At 41.7% G+C, this 23,442-nt stretch overlaps 1 pseudogene; it reads left to right on the plus strand.

The window, feature by feature from the left end:
- Positions 1 to 3,374: 3,374 nt before the first annotated feature.
- LOC136317636 (HUWE1-associated protein modifying stress responses 1 pseudogene) lies at positions 3,375 to 8,275 on the plus strand (annotated as a pseudogene).
- The last annotated feature ends 15,167 nt before the right edge of the window (positions 8,276 to 23,442 follow it).

Below are 23,442 nucleotides of genomic sequence, written 5' to 3' on the forward strand. Positions count from 1 at the left end.
GCCACAGGCACAGTTTTTCCTCGGCTTGGATCTCCGCGCCACAGCCTGGTTTGGCCGTTTGTGCCGCGGCCTGAATCTATTCACTTCCTTTGCCCACCTTAGTTTCTATACTCTCAGTTCCCAGTGAAAGCAGCCCTGTTTAGGTTAGTGAGGAAGGCAGAGTATTTCTTACTCCCTATTTCCTTTGGGGTTTGATTATATATTTAGCCAATTTTTCACTTGACCATACCTTCGGGTGTATTGCAGAACATCTGGAGGCTCCAAGGATAGATTTTTCTGTTTCTGGTCGAAGATCTTATTGAGTTTATGGGGAGATTTATTGGTATCATTCCCTACAGCGCCATTACTCTGACGTCATCTCCCAAGAATCTATTCTATCAGGGACCTAGCACTGCTAGACAGAATGGAGAAAGCAAAGCAAGTTTGAGGCAGTGCCCTGGGCCTAAAAACCTTACAATCTATCTGACCAGTTGAAATTAACACACATGAAATCATAATACTGAAATACATAATGATTGGTATGATATTGCTCATAAAACTCATATAAGTACAGTCTGAATTTCAAGAAGGGTGACAACAATATGGCTAAAGTAGGCAAAGAGGCTTTCATGTCATACAAGGAAAATCATGCTGAGTCTTTTAGTGTGGACAACATTTATTCTGGAAGAAGGGGGGAAAAGTGAAGATTCTTTATTTAACAACTTCTAGTTTTTACAATTTTTTTTCATAAATAAACTCATTTTATTGTTGTGACAAGCCCTTAGTGCAGACAGGGAAAACACTCTTATGCTAGCCCATAGGTCAATCCTGATGCAGAGTGGTAAATAACTTTTCCAAGGTCTAGAACAGTCATTCTCAACCTTTTTAAACTTGGGGACTGGTGAAAATAAGAGAATTATCTCAGGGACCACTAAGGCATAAATAATCCTGAGCATAAGCCAATTTGACTAAGATCATTGATCCAGTAATCTTCATAGAACATCAAGGTGGTTAACTCTTTTATGGACCAGCATAAAATTTCTGGCAGAACAGATTGCAGACCAAGAGTTAGAAAATACTGGTAGAAGCCACTTACCACTCCAGCTCCTGCAGAGCCTCTGCCTGCCATGAGGTTTCACACTTATTAGTCATGACCCTCATAAAACTATAAAATGGCATATGTTAAAGATTTTATTTAACTCATTATTAATGAGAGGACTGGTAAGATGTTACAGCCAATTCAAAGAAGTAGTCAAAGATGCACACATTAATATAAAGTAAAGAAATGTTGAAATGTGAAATGACTTTAAAAGTAAATGGAAAACTGGCCCTGGCCAGTTGGCTCAGTGGTAGAGCGTCGGCCTGGCATGCAGGGGACCCGGGTTTGATTCCCGGCCAGGGCACATAGGAGAAGCGCCCATTTACTTCTCCACCCCCCCTCCTTCCTCTCTGTCTCTCTCTTCCCCTCCCGCAGCCAAGGCTCCATTGGAGCAAAGATGGCTCGGGCGCTGGGGATGGCTCCTTGGCCTCTGCCCCAGGCGCTAGAGTGGCTCTGGTTGCAGCAGAGCGACGCCCCGGAGGGGCAGATCATCGCCCCCTGGTGGGCAGAGCGTCACCCCTGGTGGGCGTGCCGGGTGGATCCCGGTCGGGTGCATGCGAGAGTCTGACTGTCTCTCCCCATTTCCAGCTTTAGAAAATAAATAAATAAATAAATAAATAAATAAATAAATAAATAAAATAAAAAATAAATGGAAAACTGGCTTTTCCAATGTTGAGAGGATGAAGGAAGTCAACTGACATTCCACCAGATAATTTATTTGCATGTGTATGGACAAGAATTATTTTCATTTCGACCAGTTATCTATAACGTGCAGAGTTTTAAAATAGCTCAAAGAAAAGACTGAAATCAAATAAGCCAGAATAATCTAAACAGAGCAAAATTTCCATTGGAGCTACCCAGAAATCTTTTTTGCTTATTACAAGTTTTCCTACTCACTTAAGTTATAGACATAAACAAAATTTAAATGAAGTAGTAGCAAATGATAAAATATTACAGGATTGCAGGTGCGGCTTAGGGGTACCTGGCATCATACCTTGAGCTCACAAGCTGGTCTGGAGTTTTTAGAACCTAATCAAGAGTGAAGAAAGCATTTTGTGTTAAGAAGGGTCACTCAAAGAGGTCTACTCTAAGCCAAGTCAGTTTTGAGTTCAAGGGAGGCTTGAATGTGAGGTTTCTAGTTGCTAAGTGGTAGATGATAGTAGGTGCATTCTAGGCTGGCCAATTTTTAGCATCCACACTCAGAGAGGCAGATTACCATCTAATTAAGTTTATATCTAGCATAGATTTTTTTGTGTGTATATTTTTCCGATGCCAGAAATGGGGAGGCAGTCCGACAGACTCCCGCATGCGCCAGACCGGATCCACCCAGCACACCCACGGGGGGAGGGGTGATGCTCCGTCCATCTGGGGCATAGCTCTGTTGCAACCAGAGCCATTCTAACGCCTGAGGCAGAGGCCACAGAGCCATCCTCAACGCCCGGGCAAACTTTGCTCCAATGGAGCCCCGGCTGCGGGAGTGGAAGAGAGAGACAGAGAGGAAGGAGAGGGGGAGGGATGGAGAAGCAGATAGGTGCCTCTCCTGTGTGCCCTGGCCAGGAATCAAACCCAGGACTCCCTCACGCCAGGCTGACACTCTACTACTGAGCCAACTGGCCAGGGCCTAGATATTTTTAAAAAGAAAGAAGTAACTAATTTTATGAGATCAGCATGGATACACTTTCCTTACTGACAGAAACTAGGGGTACCAGGTGACCTAGGAAGATATTTTATTGGTGTCTTAATGAGGGGTTTACACGTATGAAAGTTGCATTCATATCCATATACGTGAATATATAGCTCATCCCTAAAAATATAATTATGTACTTATACAATGTGATGCAAATATTAACATATAACCTTGGCCTTATATAGAGGAAGTCACCTACACGGTGTGATCTGAAGGGTGATTATAGTATTTTTCACTCCATAAGATGCACTTTTTCCCCCAAAAGTGGAAAGAAAAATCCCTGTATGTCTTATGAAGCAAAAAATACTATATTTTATTAAATAATTTAACATCCCATTTGGTTCAGAATATTTTTTTTCTTATTTTCCTCCTTAAAACCCTAGGTGTGTCTTATGGTCAGGTGTGTCTTATGGAGTGAAAACTACAGTAAATGCTTCCTTGCTCCCAGATGTTCCCCTAGTAAGCTGTCTTAATTTATGACATTCTCACAATAGCTGTTACTTCTCCAGAGAAAGAGTTACCTCTGCAAGGCACATGTTAAGATGCAACAGGATGTTTTGAAGACAAAAAAGTGGAAAGGAAAAGTTCTGGAATGCAGGCACAGAGAGCATGCCTAAGAAGGATGGCCTAAGGGCAGCTATGGAAAGTGCCCCTGGAGGTGCTATGAGAGCTGCAGGCATTGAGAAAGAGGGTAAGGACGGCAGGAAAGGAAAACTGCAAGCATTAAAAGACAAAATTGACCATACTAGAGTTATGATGGTCTTGAAACAGTATCCAATAATACAAATATATTAAGAATTACTCTGCAGAATTTAAATTGAAAAAGTCAAGTCACATATTTTATGAGAGGCATCTAATTTTCTTAATGTTTGCATGTTGTTGAAAGTATTTGGCTGAGAACCAATGTGCTGGGGAAAACTTGCGAATCAGGTATTATCAGAAAACAAGAAGTGAAGTGGGAAAACTGGTTTATCATCCAAGTACTTACATGAAAATAGCAGAGACATCTTTATGGCCGTCTGCATCCTCATCATCCTTGGGATCAAAGCAGTTGTTCAATACCTACTGGTACACTGAACTGTAGCAAATGAGTAAGCATAAGCATGATCTCCTGGCTTCATGGGATTTCTAGTGGTATAAACAATTTCATGGCAGAATTACAGTAAAGGAATTCAGAATTTGAAAAAATTAATGAGTTACATTATTTAATAAACTGCATATTTTCACTGAGTGCAAATAAAAAGGTAAGTGCATTTGCCAGAGGGTTGAGCAAAGGAGCCTGAATGAGGAATTACTGCCACTTTTTCAAGACTTGTCTGGTGGAGATAGATTTTCAAGAACTGTTCAAATGATGAGAAATGAAGCACATAAAATGGAATTGGGTGCACTTTATTAGAATATTCAGAAGTGTGAATTAAATGAATGAATAAATGACACATTAGAGGAATCTCCCCTCCCTTAACCTTATATTTCCTTGAGAGTGTTAAGCCTAATCCAGAGGGACTCGAAACATTGAAGACAGGAACAAAATCCGTCAATTACACACCAAAGCTTTATTGTCTAGCTTCACCAAGCGGCAGCAACTCCGACAGAAATCTGAGGGAGAGCACGCCGGCCCTTTGTTCTACCTAGTTTTTATAGTTTTGCAAGCGGGAAGGATAGAAGTAAAAATTGCAATTAGGTGCCCTTTACCACTATTGGTTATAGTCATATGCCCTTTAACATGATAGGACCATGTTCAATTTGCAAGCCATACATCATTTTGGAGAAAACAAAATTTACAAGTCAGCACAATGGTAGGAAGATGTCTATTTACATATTAAGAGACATTCCTATATTTTCTAATGTTTATCCGCCATCTCTTTGTGCAGAGTCACACACATTAACTATATGCATTCATATGGGAGAGGTAGTTTCCGTGGGGACAAATGCCCGCAAATGGCTTATTACTATAAGAAAAGGTTTATTTTGGCTTTTCTCTCCTGCACCTGGCTAGCCATTCACCCCTTTCCCCACAGGTGTGGTGGAATGTCAGGGAATCCATGTTTTCCTTCCCTTTGCATTTACAATACAATGCCAAGGGCCTTCCTGGTTTTATGCCAATCACACAGTACAGAGATTATTCACAAAATTTCTCTGCACACCTTAACCCAAATTAATAAAATGTTCTTTAAGCCTCTTAAAATATTAATATCGATTCTGTAGCTTTTGGTACTTTACAACACCTGTGGGTGAGGTGGCGCAGTGGCTCCTCAGGGCTCCTCAAGAGAATGTACATTAAAGGGACACCTATGGTTTCTCTCCTCTACCTTCCATTTCTCCCTAACCCAGGAAAGAAAGGCTTACCTGACTTTTAATAGAAAACAGTTGAGGTCTCACATCTCAGCTTTGTCCTCCAATCCAGTTTTGTGGCTGATACTTTGCTTTATCTGCCTTTGGATAGGAATTTGTGTAAAGCACCTAACTGTGTAGAACTTCTTGTAACTGTTAAATAAATATTATTATTCCCTCTGGTCCCTTTGATCCCGCCTCTGTATTCCGTTCCTCAGTTCACATTGTTCATTGGATTTCTCAAATGAGTGAGGTCATATAATATTTTTCTTTCTCTGCCTGGCTTATTTCACTTACCATAATAGTTTCCAGGTCCATCCATGTTGGCGCAAAAGGTAAGATTTCCTTCTTTTTCATGGCCGCATAGTATTTCATTGTGTATATGTATTACTGCTTTTTAATCCACTCGCTCACTGACAGACACTTGGGCTCTTTCCAGATCTTGGCTATTGCAAACAATGCTGCCATAAATATGAGGGTGCATTTCTTCTTTTGAATCAGGAATGTGGTGTTCTTGGGATATATTCTTAATAGTGAGATGGCTGGATCAAAAGGCAGTTCCATTTTTAATTTTTTGAGGAATCTCCATACTGTTTTCCACAGTGGCTGCACTAGTCTGCATTCCCACCAGCAATGCAGAGGGTGTTCCTTTTTCTCCACATCCTTGTCAATACTTCTTATGTGTTGTTTTGTGAACGAGTGCCATTCTCACTGGTGTGAGGTGATATCTCACTGTGGGTTTTTTTTTCTTTTTTTTTCTGAAGTTGGAAACAGGGAGGCAGTCAGACAGACTCCCGCATGAGCCCGACCGGGATCCACCTGACATGCCCACCAGGGGGCAATGCTCTGCCCATCTGGGGCATTGCTCTGTTGCAACCAGAGCCACTCTAGTGTCTGAGGCAGAGGCCATGGAGCCATCCTCAGCGCCTGGGCCAACTTTGCTCCAATGGAGCCTTGGCTGTGGGAGGGGAAGAGAGAGACAGAGAGGAGGGGAAGGGGGAGGGGTGGAGAAGCAGATGGGCACTTCTATGTGCCCTGGCCAGGAATCGAACCCAGGACTCCTGCACGCCAGGCTGACGCTCTACCACTGAGCCAACTGGCTAGGGCTCACTGTGGTTTTAATTTGCATTTCTCTAATGATTAGTGATGTTGAACATTTTTTCATCTGCCTATTGGCCACCTGTATGTCCTCTTTGGAGAAGTGTCTGTTCATTTCTTTTGCCCATTTTTTGATTGGATTATCTTCCTGGTGTTGAGTTTTCGAAGTTCTTTATAAATTTTGTTTATTAACCCCTTATCAGACATAGAGGGAAAGGGGATGATAGGATGGGATCAGAGAAGGGAAAGAGATTGGTGAAATTATATATATGTAACACAGCATTATAGAGAGCAGAAAAGAAAATCCTGGAGGGAAAGGGGGAGGGATGTTTCTGGGAGGGGAGCAAGGGGGATATTGAGGGGAACACCGGGAAGGGGGTATGCATTTGGGGAGACACTAGAATCTATGTAAACACAATAAATTAAAATTAAAAAATTATTATTTTTGACTAATATCTATGTTGGATGATATACCAGCTTTGGCTTAATGCTTTGGAAGAGGCCTAAATGGGTATAAATAAATATTCCCACAATTCATTCTTTGAATAAATCTAATTGCCTTATCTTCTCATAGTTCTGTAATTGAAACTCTGTTTTCTTTAGCCCAAAGGTTGACAGAATCTGTGCAAGTGAGTCAAGGGGCTTGAATATTAGCCCTCACGGGTGCATTGGTTCATCCTTGAGTTATAAATGTTGTAAGAGTGAAATGCTGAGTCTCTCTTACTTTCTCTTGTTCAAACCTGCTTTGTTTCTATAACCTTCAGGCTAATAGCTTTTGCTGTCTTGCACATCAACATGTTAATCATTAGAGGAATTCTGCTGTGACTTGAGGAGATAAAGGAAGTATGTATTGTCTATCAAAGATTTGCAGGAACCACTTGACCTGATTCACATCAATGAACACAATTTTCCTGGGACCCCTGTTTTTGCATGTGTGTGTGTGTGTTTATTGTTAAAAATTAATTTAAAGACAAGCAGTTGTAAGGGTAGGGTATTCTAAAAATCTCATAAATACAGAAACGGGGCTGCAGAAATGGCTTGGTTGTCAGAGGTGGCCTCTCTAGGCACCCGTCCCCTCTGGCGGTAGCCGGATAAGCCGGGCTCCCAGCTCAGAAGCCCAGGGCGGCCCGCTGCAAGCTTAGGCAGAGTCCAAGGGTAAGGAGGCCCCTGGGGGGGGCTTGAAGGCCATCGGGGAGCAGGAGGCCTGGGACACCCTGAGGAGCCACGGCCGGCTGCTGGGCCCCACCGCTAGGAACCTAGTCTAAGGAAGACACCGCGGCAGCAGCGGCGAGGCTATGAAAGGCCGTGGAGGATGAAGGAGAAGAAGAGCACGAGGCAGAGATCTAGAATCACGAGCCGGAGAACTGGTTCTCCAAGTACTAGCGGCAGTGCCTGGCTGAGAACGAGCAGGATGAGCAGCTGCCCCCGGAGCTGCAGGAGGAGGCCGTGGCCGCGGAGCAGCCTGAGCACAAGCGGTGGAAGTTGTGGCATTCTTTCAGATCTCCGCCACCTCCGTGGCCCAGCTCTACAAAGACTGAGTGGATCAGCAGTCCTGGGTCCCCTTTCGAAATACAGCCATCGCGTCATCATTGTCTACAAAGAAAGAATGGACTCCCGTCAGCGAAGTTCTGATATTGGAAGTCAGATGGCTATCGGCGACACAATAAAGATAAGTTGGCTTGGGTTAAAAAAGAGCAGAACAATTTGAAGAGAAGATTTGATCAGCTTAAGACTGAGTGTAGTATCCCCTAATCGAGCTGCTTCAGTGGAAACTAGCTCATCTGTAGAGACTGATTTGCAGCATTTTCAAGAAGCTATAGCTCTCCATGGTGCTAGTGGTACAAATGTGCGTTCGAGTACCGCAGGCTCTCCTGTAAGCTATAGGTCGAATGCCAGTCAGAGGAGAAATGGACTCCATTTGTCGATTTCCACACTTTCATATTAGAAGCAATAGCACTCCACTTGGACAATGGTAGAACTAGAGAGTGCACCCAGTCCAGTATGGCAGTGTCATTCCAGACACACCAACCTATACATGCAACAGAATGATCCAAACTAAAAACATTTTCACATCCACTTGATCTTCAAGCTATACTGTTACCTCAAAAGGAAAATGAAGCCATCTTCCTTTGTTCACTATTTAAGACAAGTGAATCCTATAGTGTTGCCAGAAAAGAAAGTTCTAGGTATTTACAGTAAATGTTCCTTGTATAACTATGGCTTCCCTAAAACTATAATCCTAGCATAGGACATCAGATATTGTATAGTTATTAGCAAGCTCATAATAGGCAAATATATATACATCCCAAGGCTAAAAATGACCTTAACTATATTTATTCTTAAAAGGAAAGGAAATATCAGATGTTTATTTTGGTTATAGAATGCTGTTTTTCCCCATTTTTTACTGTGTTGATTATTTTACTTCAACAGTATTGCCTGGCTCCTAAAATTGTCTAAAACATACGGTTCGTTTCCTTGTCAAATCTGCAGGTTTCCACTTTTGCGCAGCAGCAATGAACCCTGCACCTGGTTTCCATATAATATCAGTGTGCAACTTGTAATTATTAGACTGTGCCCAGTGTTTAGTGTTCAAATCAGTTGCTAATGCTGGTGATTGCGTGATGTGAAGAGCTGCTTTGAAGGTCATATAATTAGTACTTAATATTGAATCAATATACATAATTTTATTGGATTGATTTTGTGTGTGTTAGTGCTCTAAAAGGAGCAATATTATTAAATTGCCCCCAAATTAACCCTGTAGGCTTAAACTACAGTTTTAAGACAAGTATTGCTTAGCATATAGGGTACTATTTTATGGCCAATGTAAATATGTAGACTGCACTCAAGGTGACCTAGAGTAGAGGTCATAAACTTTGAGAGTGGGCTTCCTTTTTTGCTTTAGTATTCATGCAAGGGAGACAGATGGCGGGAGGGTAGGTATTCCAGTCTTTCTGTACTGTTTCACAATTTTTCTGAGTGTCCTACTTTGTGCAGTTCCCATTGGAATTGGTGGCAAATAAGAAAAGGTATTTTATCTTCTTATAATGTGATTAAAACTTAAGTAGCAAAACCCAGCTCTCCAACCCCTCTCTTAAAAAGCACAGTTTGGAATCTCATTCTAGAAAAGATGGAATTACATGAAGATTCTCTAGTTGTTAGGTAGACCTAAATAAAGTTCTCACTAGATTCTTCTTTTGAGTAAATATAAGACCTCTTGTAACTACAATGCTTTAGAGCATGTTTCATCTTCATTTTTAATGTCTTGAACTGAATAATAGTCTTTTTTAGGTGAAGAACTGATATTAGGCTTTCAGATAATATAACTTATTTTCTCATATTATTACATAATACATATGAAGGAGGACAGTGAAAAATGTTTCCTTGCAAACTTGTAGTCCAGTATCAGTTACTTTCTGTTTTAGTCCTTAAAAGACCATTGCAATCTTGACCAGACGGTCCCACAGTGGGTAGAGCATCGGACTGGCATGCAAAGGACCCAGATTCAAAACCCCAAGGTCGCCGACTTGAGCACAGGCTCATCTGGCTTCAGCAAGGCTCACCAGCTTGAAGCCAAGGGCGCTGGTTTGAGCAAGGGGACACTTGGTCTGCTGGAGACTTTCATTCAAGGCACAAATGACAAAGCAATCAATGAACAACTAAGATGCTGCAACAAAGAATTGATGCTTCTCATCTCTCTCCCTTTCTGTGTCTCTGTCCCTATCTGTACCTCTCTCTGTCTCTCTCTCTGTCACAAAAATAGAAAAATAGATAAATAAATAAATTAAATTAAGGAATACAATAACTAACTCAAATGCTTTTCATAATCTCATGAGCTGGAAAACATTTTATATTAAAGCTGTATTTGAGTTTGCTTTTGTTAAAAAGGTCATTTTTTTTGTTGCTGCAAAATTAATGGGCAAAAAAATAAAATAAGCTAAATGTAAGTAGGATATAAAGTTATTTTTAGATTTAAAATGGTTTTCTAAATCTTTTTGGTAAACTTGGAAATTTAAAGTCTTAGCTAAATTAAATGATGGATATTTATTGAATATCTAAGGTATTACCAAATAATAATTTTATGTTAGGTCAAACTTACTAAGATAAAAATAAATTTAATTAAGTAAGTGAATTTAAATATCCAAAGTAAGCTGATGCAAAATTTGTTGTGATTTTGGGGAGATCTGTCGGACGCGCTGCTCACGGCGCCATTTCTGTGACGTCACTTACTGCCCTGATGCAAAATTAAAGTTAGGTTTTCTCTCTCTGCTAAAAAGGAATATTGGTCTCCTACTAATACTGTAATATTGTCTTAATCAGGTACTTGATTATTTAAGAAAATATAATTCCCTCAAACGTCCAACCTTTTGATATAATTTCACAAACTTCTTTAAATTTAAATTATAGAGTCTTGACCTGTGAATAACTGAGTTATTTCAACCCCCCCATAAACACCTCAAAAGATTTGTTTTCTCTCCTTACAAAAGAGAAATAGTAAACTAATTAGGCTTATTTTGGTGTGATGAAATTACATGGGAAGCATTGTCAAATAAAAAAAATTACATTAAGGCCCTGGCCGGTTGGCTCAGTGGTAGAGCGTCGGCCTGGCGTGCAGAAGTCCTGGGTTCGATTCCGGCCAGGGCACACAGGAGAAGCGCCCATCTGCTTCTCCACCCCTCCCCCTCTCCTACCTCTCTGTCTCTCTCTTCCCCTCCTGCAGCGAGGCTCCATTGGAGCAAAGATGGCCCGGGCGCTGGGGATGGCTCCTTGGCCTCTGCCCCAGGCGCTAGAGTGGCTCTGGTCACAACAGAGCGTCGCCCCCTGGTGGGCGTGCCGGGTGGATCCCGGTCGGGCGCATGCGGGAGTCTGTCTGACTGTCTCTCCCCATTTCCAGCTTCAGAGAAATACAAAAAAAAAAAAAAATTACATTGAGTCTTCTCTATATTGTATTTATACAAATATTTTTATAATAAATATTGCAAAGATATATGTGAAATCTGGAAACCTGAGATATCCTGCCATAAGATATCTGTCATCAAAATTGAATGACACACTAAAACAACTGAACCTGAGTATCAAAACGTGCAACAAGTGGATGAAATCTCTTCTGATTTTGCAAAATTACCCCTCATTGCCAGACTTTTGCCATCCTGATGTTCTTATAATGTGGCAACAGTTTGTTCCTGAATCAGAAAAGTGAGATGTGTAAACAATAACTGTAATTAAATGAATAGTTGGAGGTACAGGAAACTCGAGACGGCTGCTTGCTGTTTCCCAGCTACCTGACATTTCTTTTTCTCAGTTTTTGCATGCCTTCATCCAGCATAGTACAATTAAGCTGTAATTTATTCAATTGCCACTTAATTTGAGCTATCAATGTGTTCTTGTTTTTGTGTGTATGTTTTCTAAATGACTTGAAGCTTTCCCCTGCCTAGAAAATGAGTTTCCCACTTGAGGTATACCTTTTACAATGTCTAGTGATTGGGTCACCCATTTCTCTGAGCAAAGCAGATGAGCCTTGACAAACAGCTTTGCAAACTTCTTGTAATTAACACTGACCCTAACACCCTCAATCAGGCAAAGTTAAAAAAACTAATAGAAAAACTGAATTAAGCAGATCAAGTTTAATGAAGGAAGGAAGCCCCCCCTGAACCAAGAAGCTCTGACATTTTATGTTTTAGGCAAAGTGTTCAGAGAGATTTTATAAAGGGCACCTTTGTAATTGTTGAAATTGTATGACTTGTACTGTTACTGTAATTTGTTTGTATAATGTACTTTACTCCCTGCATTGGAATGCCTGTGGTGTAGATAGCGAAGCAAGCAAAAGGGGTAGAATGTTGGCCAAATAAGTTTGTAAAATATGGTTTTTATACTTGTGTGTGATTTACAATGAGGGCTAGGTAATACCAACTAAAAATGATCAGTGAAGTTACAGATTGCCTTCCTGCTTGGGAAGGGCTATTATTTTGCTAATGAGAGGTTTTCATACTAGAAAGTATGAGGCCCTGGCCGGTTGGCTGAGTGATAGAGCATCAGCCTGGCGTGTGGAAATTCTGGGTTTGACTCCCAGCCAGGGCACACAGGAGAAGCGACCATCTGCTTCTCCACCCTTCCCCCTCTCCTTCCTCTCTGTCTCTCTCTTCCCCTCCTGCAGCCAAGGCTCCATTGGAGCAAAGTTGGCCTGGGCGCTGAGGATGGCTCCATCCTCAGGTGGCCTCTGCCTCAGGTGCTAGAATGGTTCTGATTGCAGCTGAGCAATGCCCCAGAGGTGTAGGGCATCACACCCTGGTGGGCACTCCAGGTAGATCCCAGTTGGGCACATGCGGGAGTCTGTCTGTCTGCCTCCCCCACCCCGCTTCTCACTTCAGAAAAATACAAAATGAAAATACAAAAAGAGAAAGTTTGAAAGAAAGAAGGAGAAATCAGGACCCCCACCTTCCTCCACTGAGGAAGAAGAGAAGCAAGGAGGAGTGCAGGGAGAAGGGGGTCCACAGGACATTTTCTGAATAACCCCTTCCTCTCTCCTTTTTTTTAAGGTTTTTAAGATCTTAATGGGCGATTTCCAAAGCTTATTCTCTGACGGACTTCTAGACAAAGGTCCACGAGCCCCTTGCATGTAAACCTGTGTTCTATAAAGGGTATATAAGACGTAAGAAATCTAACTTCGGGAGCATGTGTTTGACTTGTCTCTTTAGGAGGTCACACTGCTCCTCTGGCTAAATAAATCCTACTTCCTTCATCAAGTTTACTGGGTGTTTCTGTGCTCCTTTGATTCCTGCAATATAATTACACAGGACTGATGAACTGATGAAATGGTTACAATTTTTATAATGTTTTTTGTTTGAGATGCTGATTTTCTTTTTTATTTATTTATTGAGATTGCTGATTTTCTAATCATTTCCCCCCCCAGATGAAAGGAAACTTGTTTATCTATGATATAACTTAGAAATTTGGTAAATTATACCTCTGTAAGAAGATCTGAAACATTTATTTTTTTCTCCCTAGTTGATCTCTACAGAATCTAGTAATATTTTTATTTTTATGGCAACATTATTGTTTGCATAAGTTCAATAAGTGTCTGCTAAACTTGTTTGTCATCAAGATTCTGACTGGAATTGTTGTCAATGGAAATGATATTCTTTTACAAAGTCGAAGGGAAGGCATTACACAGGACTAATGTATGGGAAGGGAGTGCAACTTTTGTGGCAAGATTTATTCAGGGTTGAAACAGAAGTTTGCCTACAGATTAACAATGTCTCATTTCAGTTAGTTCTGCTTTGGAAAATAGTCCAGCATAGTCTTCACCAAGTTCAATACAAAGACAAGAGTCTACCATCAGCTATGGTACAATCCATAGCAAAACAGTGCATTCCAAGTGTATGGGATACAGTGTATGCTGGTCTACATAGTTTGGTTGCTCGAAGAAAGCATGCATGAATGGAACAAGCATGTTTCCAAACAAGAGCAGAGCAGAGCAGAGAATCTCTTTGTTAAGTTTAGGTTTCTATTATCTTGGGCTAGGAAGAACCAATTGGTTTGTTCAGACCAACCAATCAGCTTCTTAATCTTTCATGGGCTTCTATTGTTTCCTTCCACTAACCTATCAGATCCTTTTTTTTTTTCCTGAAGCTGGAAACGGGGAGAGACAGTCAGACAGACTCCCGCATGCGCCCGACTGGGATCCACCCGGCACGCCCACTGGGGGCGATGCTCTGCCCACCAGGGGGCGATGCTCTGCCCCTCCGGGGCGTCGCTCTGTTGCAACCAGAGCCACTCTAGTGCCTGGGGCAGAGGCCAAGGAGCCATCCCCAGCGCCCGGGCCATCCTTATTCCAATGGAGCCTCACTGCAGGAGGGGAAGAGAAAGACAGAGAGAAAGGAGAGGGGGAGGGGTGGAGAAGTAGATGGGCGTCTCTCCTGTGTGCCCTGGCCGGGAATCGAATCCAGGACTTCTGCACACCAGGCTGATGCTCTACCACTGAGCCAACTAGCCAGGGCCATCAGATCCTATTTTTAGGTTAGACTGACAGACCTATTTTGTCTTCCACTGTGTATGCCTAAAAGTGGAAGAACAGAAGCACCTCCCCCCATAGTTTGGGGATGAGCTGGTTGTACCCTGGAGAGACTGAATAATTGGTCCTTCCTTTCTACACTGGGGAAGGGGTGTTAGGCCAAGGCTGAAATCCCTTGGGGTGTCTGAAACTGTAAAGACCATAGCTTCCTAGTAGATTACCAAATAATGCTGTAACTTCTTACTGAAACACACTTCCCAGTTTTATTAAGCTTAATATTTGATTCCCTTTCCCTAGTTTATTATGCTCAATGTCTGCTTTCCTCTGCTTCCTTCCCTTATTAATACTGAGCTACCTACACTAACAGAATGCCATGTTTGAGACAGATGTGCATAGACTCAACTATGATCAGAAAACTTTGAGGAGTTAAGATTTACTACAGAAGCCTGACCTGTGGTGGTGCAGTGGATAAAGCGTTGACCTGGAAATGCTGAGGTCGCCGGTTCGAAACCCTGGGCTTGCCTGATCAAGGCACATATGGGAATTGATGCTTCCAGCTCCTCCCCCTGTCTCTCTCTTCTCTCTCTCTCTCTCTCTCTCTCTCCCCCTCTCTCTCTCCTCTCTAAAATAAATAAATAAATAAAAGGAAAAAAAGGAAAGTCAGCCCTTGACACAAGGGTTTGATTAAGTTTCTAAAAAAAAAGATTTACTACAGAAGCCAACAAAAGTCCATTTTTGAAAAGAGCCTGGTACCTTGTTTATATGGGTCACAGCTGATTTTGCAGGTGAGGATCAAAGGTTGCTTTCTAAGAGATGCAAATAAATAAATAAAAACCTCAGGATACATTGGGGACCACAAAAAGAGAGTAATTCACCCAAATTTATAGGTACTGAAGACAAAGTGTGATGGTAGGTATGTGGCTTGGCTTTTTTTTTTTTTTTTACCTTGAGAAGCTATTTAAACTTCAATATGAAGACTCTTTTGGAAAAGTCCAACGAAGCAGATTTAAAGGTGCTTATATGGTTAATTACTATTTTTGCTGGACTTATACAAATAATCAGGCCAATTTTACTGAAATGGTTTATTTTGCTGATAAATTAGTCTTAATTTGGTTATCTTTGGTAAAAATGAGGGTTATTATACTATAGATATAACATAGATAGAAAACTATATTTCAGTAGGTACTATAATATATTTTGTGACTATTAGATTCTAGTGCTATCCATTGTCTTTATGTGTTATTTTGCTTTACATGATATAAATTTCAGAGAAACTGATGCAACAGCTTATACTTAAATAATCTCAGAGACAAATGCTACATAAGCCACACTGAAAGTATATCTAATTACCTGATGCAAACTAAATTTCATGGCATTTAACCCATGTAGTCAGCCATTTGGCTTGTTCTACTGTTCAAGCTCTAACTCCAAAAGACTGCTTTAGAATCCTTGGCACATGAAATCTTTAGACAATGTGATTGCTTTAGATTACTTGTACGCTGAATAAGGAAGTGTTTGTGTTTGTGCAATGGCCAACTTCTGGGATGCATAATAACCAAAGTTACTCTTTATTCTTTGTCTCAACTGAACACCTAGAATGCCCCCTCTAAGTCTCAGGGACCATCATGGAAGAGGTGGGTGTGTGAAATTGTAAAAGTCAGATAAGAAGGGAACAGTGAGCAGAGAAATCTGACTCCATCTTAAAAGCTGTTCCTCCCTCTTAATTGAACCTGGACCCAGTTGACCAATTTCTCTCAAGACTGAGGAATAAACAACAAAAAGCCGATAATTAACAGAATGAAATGTTCAGTTCTTCTTACTCCATCTTGATCAAGCCTGCTTTGTTCCCATGACCTTCAGTCTAATAGCTTTTGTTTGAACTTGCATAGAAACATTACAGGAATTCTGCCTGCAGCTTGAGGAGACAAAAGAAGTATGTATTGTTTATTAAAGATTAGCAGGACTTTCATGACTGGACTCACATTAGCTAGCACAAACTTCTTTGGACTCCTTGTAAGGCTAGGGGCCGAGGCCATGCTGGTTCACAATGGATTCAGGAAGATGGTAATGAAACTGTGGAGCCAGAAAATGGTGAGCCATTCCATTTACAGCAGTACCTTGAGATACGAACAGACCAACATATGAATTTTTTTTTAAGATATGAGCTGCGACTTGGTTAGCATTTTTGTTCGAGATCCGAGTGAAATTCTGAGATACAAGTCGTGATTCAGAAAGCTGCCGCTAGTTGGCGCGTTGGCACACGGGTCCAGCATTGGCAGTTTGATATACGAGTTGACTGACTTACGAGCTCAGTTACAGAACAAATTAAATTCGTATCTCAAGGTACCACTGTATTAAAGTCTTGTAACAGCAGATAAGCAAACAGGCAGGGAAGACCACTTCCCTCTCACTCAGAGCTCCCAAGACCCAACTCATTCTCCTGTTTTACCAGAGTTATAGGCCTCCACAAGCCTCAGCAGGGCTCCCAAACTCCTCAACACTCTCCAGCAAAACAGGCCAGGGGTGGGGCGAGTACCCCATCTCTGGCAAACAATAGCAGACAATCACCCCTCCCTATGGAGGCAGGCAACCCACAATTTGCAATTTGCCACCCTGAGGGCAAGCACCCAGAGCCTTCCATAGACTATACACACATGGTGTTGCCCCAATGCAAGTGAACAAACCTAAAAAACACTTGTTACAAAGTTGTTTGCCCTACACCCTGTTGTCACCCAGATATCTGTGGTGGTCATTCAGCTCTTACCCTTCCCATTCCCCTTCCCTTGACATAAAAAAAGCCTGAACTCTGTATTTTTATTGGGTATTTTTGAGAAACCAGTAGGTCTCTCATCTTCTCAGCTGTCACTTTCTTAATCAATAAACCTTTTCTTACTCCACACCCTGGAAATTTGAGTTTTGAATTTTTGAAGTAACAGGTACATGGACTTTGAACTGGTAACAATATGAGTTACTTGGGTAGGTTCTAAATAGTCTTGTCAAAATCATAATTATAAATAGCTATAAATGGTCATAGTCAAATGTTTAGCTTCAGTGGATGTTGGGCAAATGAGTTTGTATAATCTGTATTTTCTGGTTTTGCTCACTTTTATTGTTAAAAATGGGCACTTCTCACATGATGATGCTCTCACTTGATACAGTTGATTGCTTTCATGCTTGAGAAAGGGTTTGGTCATGCTAATGTGTACTGAGGGAAGATTTTCGTGCCAAAAAGTTTTAAAAGGAGGAAAAAGGAGGCCATTTTGCTTTTTTTTTTTTTTTTGTATTTTTCTGAAGCTGGAAACGGGGAGAGACAGTAAGACAGACTCCCGCATGCACCCGACCTGGATCCACCCGGCACGCCCACCAGGGGCGATGCTCTGCCCACCAGGGGACGATGCTCTGCCCCTCCGGGGAGTTGCTCTGCCGCGACCAGAGCCACTCTAGCACCTGGGGCAGAGGCCAAGGAGCCATCCCCAGCACCCAGGCCATCTTTGCTCCAATGGAGCCTTGGCTGTGGGAGGGGAAGAGAGAGACAGAGAGGAGGGGGGGGGTAGAGAAGCAAATGGGCGCTTCTCCTATGTGCCCTGGCCGGGAATCGAACCTGGGTCCCCCACACGCCAGGCCGACGCTCTACCGCTGAGCCAACTGGCCAGGGCCTAGGAGACCATTTTGAAGAGGAGGACACAATGTTGTTCCAGGGGAAAGAGACCACCATGTGATTGGAGGAGAGGAGGCAGTCAAGATGGCCAAGTGCTGAAGGAGAAGTCAGTTTGTGCAGAGAGGAAAAGGGAGATGGGGAACCAAAGGGTATAGGACTGGTGGGAGTCTTTGATTCTAGGAAAATTTGGATGGATCAGTACGTTTGTGAGCACTGAATGAGTGGGTTTTGGAGCCCAGTATGTTTGTGTTTATTTGCTTGCCATGTGTAAGCTAGAAATAAAGGTAATGGCCTACCAGTTCTTGGCTCCGCAGTTTCATTACCGTCTGTCGGGATCAAATGTGAACCTGCATGGGCCAGGAGGCTGTGATGGTGGTCGAGGCTACTGGCCTTACAGTGGATCACTGTGAATGTCTCTGGAAATATTTGCAATCTTTATTAGTGTTGTCCAGTATTGTATCCTAAAATATTGGTTTTATTGCCTCTAAGAAAAGAGGGCTTGGAAGGAATTCAAGAAAACAGAACAGTTCGGAGTCAGAAAGAGTGAGTTGTGGGTGCCCTGGAGCTTGTAATGTACCTAACTGAGTTGAGTTTGGAAGCAAAGTGTGCCAAATGGCCTTGTAACAGGGTCACTCAGAAATTTATACTTGTCAGACAACTTCCTGACTATTCTGACCCCTCCCCCTTTAGCATTTTCTCTTTTGCACATTTCCAGTGCCAGCTAAATCCACTACATTATGAAAATGTAGTAACAAAGCTACACCTGAATGGCATAGAACATTAACTGATTGTAATCCCACATCAAACAAACAAACATGCTTTTCATAAAGGTAGAGATAATGAAAATCTGGTTTGCTCTCACTGTTCTGGTCTGTTCAGTCTGAAGGGCCAAATCTGAGGTAGTTTGTATCATAGGGGCTGTTTAGAGCACATCTCTGTGGTGAAATGTTTCCTGCTCTGTGGTAAAATTAACTGACTTTATTTTTTCCAGTTTGGCCTGGTAAGAGCTACAAGTTTCAATTTCTGAATTTACTTTGAGGCACTGCAAAGTTTACTCCTGTGTGGCATAATGGGAATACTATCTACTGAGACAGGGGAATCAAAATTAGCACATTAAACTTGGTGTGCAACAAAGGAAATAGACTCAGTGGCAATTCAGGTTGGGGAATTGAGAGGGTGTTGTAATTTCAGGGCTTCAACAAGGCATATGTTGTATTCATCTCTGAATTTAATAATTATGGAGCCACATGAATTCTCACTAGTAGAAGGGGAAAGGGCCTAAGGACTATGAACATGGAAGGAACATTTTTACATTGTTAGATTAAAGAGAATGCTGAGTGATGAGTAAGACATTTACCCCCAGAAACAAGGCCATCTGGCCAGTCCTTGACAAAACTGAAAATAAACAAAGAATGTTAATTGTGAAATTCTTGTTCAAAATTAAAAGCCACTTTTGTTCCTTATCTAATGAGTAAAAATGGTGCATATTTACTTGGAATATAAATTGCAAATGCCTGTTTCACTGTCCTTGAATTTTTGGAAATGAGTTGGGAGGATTGCTATTTTAACAACTGAAAAAAAATTGCTCTTCTGCTGCTCTCACCCTCTCACTGAGTGGTTTGTCATGCATTTAGGTGAAATGATCAACTTCCTGGTTGGAAGCTTCCCCTGGGTTAACGTGCTCTCTTTAGCCATGTATTCAAATTCAATTAGTTAGACAATGAGAAATAATAAAAGACTCATTTAAGGGGAAGTCAGTCTTTTGATAAGACAGAACTATAGCGTGTCCCCCAGGAGGCCTCACATTTCCTCGTGTCATCTTCTAAAAAGAAACAGTATAAAGCAGCCACTAAGTGAATGAGAACACCTTGGTTCTGATCCAATGGAGTCCTCGGATGGCTCAGGCCATAGTAAGAGAATACTTGGCTAAAAATATCCTGGCAACCTAGAGCTACCAAGCACATTGTAGATACCACTAAAGTTCCCACGACATTTAGCCCCCACGTACAACTCAAATTCCATATGCCGTAAATGATTCACCTGACTGTGTTCCTCCCACCATTTGGGCCATTTTTGTGGTTTATTCATTTATACATCATATTATTTGGCAGTTAGTTGTGTGCGAGTCCTTTGTAGTTAACAAGTGACAATCCTCTGAAAAAATTTTAGTCTTTATTTCTTTATTTTGGGCTGTGTAAACCTTCTCAGCAAGGAAGAGTTACTGGTTTTAATTTTCTTGTTTCTGTTGCCTCTTTTTGGTCAAGACATCCTGAAGTCTTCTGAAAGCTTATTCAGACCTTCAACCAGATTCTTCAATAATCACTGTTTTCCTGGTGTCCTTGTTAACAGTGAATGGCACCAGATATTAAACTACAGTCCTCGGGTTCTGGCTAAAAAAGAATTCAGAGCCAAGACTCAAATACAAGCAAAAGTTTATTTTGAAAGTCACAGAGATAGAAGTGAACCAAAGAAGAAGGGAGCCAGCTGGGCTGCGTGGATTCAGGAAACAAGTTACAGAGGCAAAGGAAGGGTCCTTGGAACTTGGAAAAGAGAAAGCAAAGGTATGCAGCCTTCCGGGAATAAAGACTTGGGGGTGCCCTAGATAGAGAGCTGCCTGAAGAAAGAAGGGGTGGGAAGGGTGAGGGTGTGTGGGAGAGAGAGAAAGAGAGCATACTGGGTCTTTTATATTAAGGGTCTTTATCTGGAGGTCTCAGGGAAGGATCTAATAAAATATTCTGCAGCTTTCCAGATGTATCTCCTCAAAGTAGTGATCTCCACTGATTGGTTGGTGCCAGGACAGGAGTTTATTAATTATCACAGCCAGTCCTGAGGTCAGTTATGGCATCTCTTAGTCAATTTTTTTTTCCTTAGTCTAGTTTTGCTGTTTTTCTAGAACGGAAGGTGAAACACAACTGAGGCCTAGATGCTATCTCTAGTTTGATCTATGTCTCCGTGGTCAACAGACTTAAGGCTTTGTTTTAAGATTATTTAAAGGGGGTCAGAACCTCATTGTCTTGAGGGCTTAATGCTTAAGCGAGTTATTATGCAAGGGCCTATATGGGAGTCCTAAGAGGCTTTTCTCTGGTTCCTTTGTCCTCTAAGGGCGCCTGCCATATGACTAGTGACATGCCAGGAGATGAAAGGTCAGGGAAAGGTCTGAACCATTTGACCAGCAATATGAAAGGTCAGAGGTTCTAAACCACATGACCAATGAAATGCTAGAAGAAGAAATGTCACCCTAGGGGTGAAGTCCCTCTTTACAATACTTATTCTCCCAGTTTTGCCCGTTGCTAGGCACCTGGTGCTTTCTGCCCTGGTGACCTTTTGAACCTGGCCTATCATTCCTACTCTGCTCCTGCTTGTCCAACTGCCTACTCTATCATCCTTATGATTCTTAAAGCAAACTAAGTTCAGGGTGAACCCTCTACATACAGTAACTGTTAGAAAGGGTATCTAAACCCCACACAACTTTCAGAAGAAATGCAAGGACCTTTTAAGCCATTCTTTGATCCAAGGATTTGGGATGAGTATCTTTAGTGGTTTAAAATACATTTAGGGTATCAAAGTTAGCCACCCTGTTATAGGGAAAGAGAAAATATTCATTATATATAACACTTGTATAACACTTTATAGTTTTCAATGTGTGTTAACATTGTCTCATTAATCCTCTCAACCTATGAAGTGAGGGAGTACATATTCCCATAGGAAAACTGAAGACAGAAGTTTAAGTAACTTCCTTAAATGTTCTATTTCAAACTCATTCAACTGCAAGTGTGACTTTAGCGAAAAAGAGGATTTCTTTGTTCGAATAACTGCATAGTACTTGGCAGAATTGAAGAAAGAAAAAGTTGCCAGGATCCAGGGTCTCAGAGTCTGAAATAGGAGCTCAAAATTGCTGGAACTTTTTTTCCACTCATCTTTATTTCTTTTTGTCTCTGGTGGGACTAATTCTATAGAAAGTCTCTCTTTATATGTTGGAAAAGATATTGAGTGGTAGTCCCAATTATATACCCTATAACTCATGATCAAATTGATGACAACTTTTACTTCAGACTATTTTGGGTAAGAATTTCAATTCACTCAGCTTAGGTCACACACCCTCTCCCTTGGACCAATCACTGTTTCCTGGGATATGCAATGCTGTGGTTGGGCCAGGCCTGGATCATGTGCCCATTCTAGTTGGCCAACAGGGTTGAGGGGTGAAGGTGGAGCACTATTATTGACAGTTTCAGCAAAGAGACAAAAAATAGAGAGAGGGCCCTGGCCGTTTGGCTCAAATGTGACTACAAAACTAAACTACTCAGAGTGTTGGCCTGGTGTGCGGGAGTCCTGGGTTCGATTCCCGGCCAGGGCACACAAGAGAAGCGCCCATCTGCTTCTCCCCCCCTCCCCCCCTCCTTCCTCTCTGTCTCTCTCTTCCCCTCCCGCAGCCAAGGCTCCATTGGAGCAAAGTTGGCCCAGGCGCTGAGGATGGCTCCGTGGCCTCCGCCTCAGGCGCTAGAATGGCTCTGATTGCGGCAGAGCAACGCCCCAGATGGGCAGGGCATCGCCCCCTGGTGGGCATGCCAGGTGGATCCTGGTCGGGCGCATGTGGGAGTCTGTCTGACTGCTTCCCCATTTCCAACTTCAGAAAAATACAAAAAATTTTTAAAAAATAGAGAGAGTTTGTAAAAAGGAAAAGGATGATGTTACTGGTAAAGAAGAATGGCAAACTACAGCTGCCCACTCTACCAAAATTCTAAAATATCCTGGTAACTCTTTCCAAAAATACCACACACACTAGGAGAGAATGAAAAGAAACAACCAGGTTGAACACACAGGAGAGTGTTTTAAAACTTTTAGGTTATTTTAGAGCCCTTAATCATTATTTTTGACAAGTCATGAAGAAGAGATAAACTTAAAGATATGAAAATGTCTGCATACAAACCATAATCAAAGAGGAAACTTTTCTTGATAAGAGTGATGGTTGGAAGGTTAAGAGAGCAGTAGTTCTCAAGTATTTTGGTCTGAAGAGCATTTTATATTCCTAAACATTATTGAGGACTCCGAAGATCTTTTGTGTTTGTTATTTATAGCTTATCTATATTTACCAAACTAGAAATTAAAATAAATATAATGAATTGCATGGTAACACAAATAGCATTTTAAGAAGAAGTAATTATAAATTCTACTGCTTCACCAACCACATTCTTAAGCAAAATGGCAATTTTTTTTTCTGCAAGTGCATGGTGGTATAGAATAAAATGACTAGTAGTATAATTTCATGACTCTGCCTTGATTCATCTTAAGCACTAGCAGTTTTAAGCACCACTGCTTTACTTTGCCATCAGTACAAATGCCAACACTCCAAAAGAAAAGCAAATAATATACATTTTTTTCCCAAAGTTATAAGCAGGGAGGCAGTCAGACAGGCTCCCGCATGCCCCCGACCAGGATCCACCTGGCATGTCCACCAGGAGGTGATGCTTGACCCCTCTGGGGCATTGCTCCACTGCAATCTGAACTATTCTAGCACCTGAGGTGGAGGCCATGGAGCCATCCTCAGCACCCAGGCCAACTTTGCTCCAATGGAGCCTTGGCTG

Source organism: Saccopteryx bilineata, chromosome X (genome assembly GCF_036850765.1).
Source record: "Saccopteryx bilineata isolate mSacBil1 chromosome X, mSacBil1_pri_phased_curated, whole genome shotgun sequence".
NCBI lineage: Eukaryota > Metazoa > Chordata > Mammalia > Chiroptera > Emballonuridae > Saccopteryx > Saccopteryx bilineata.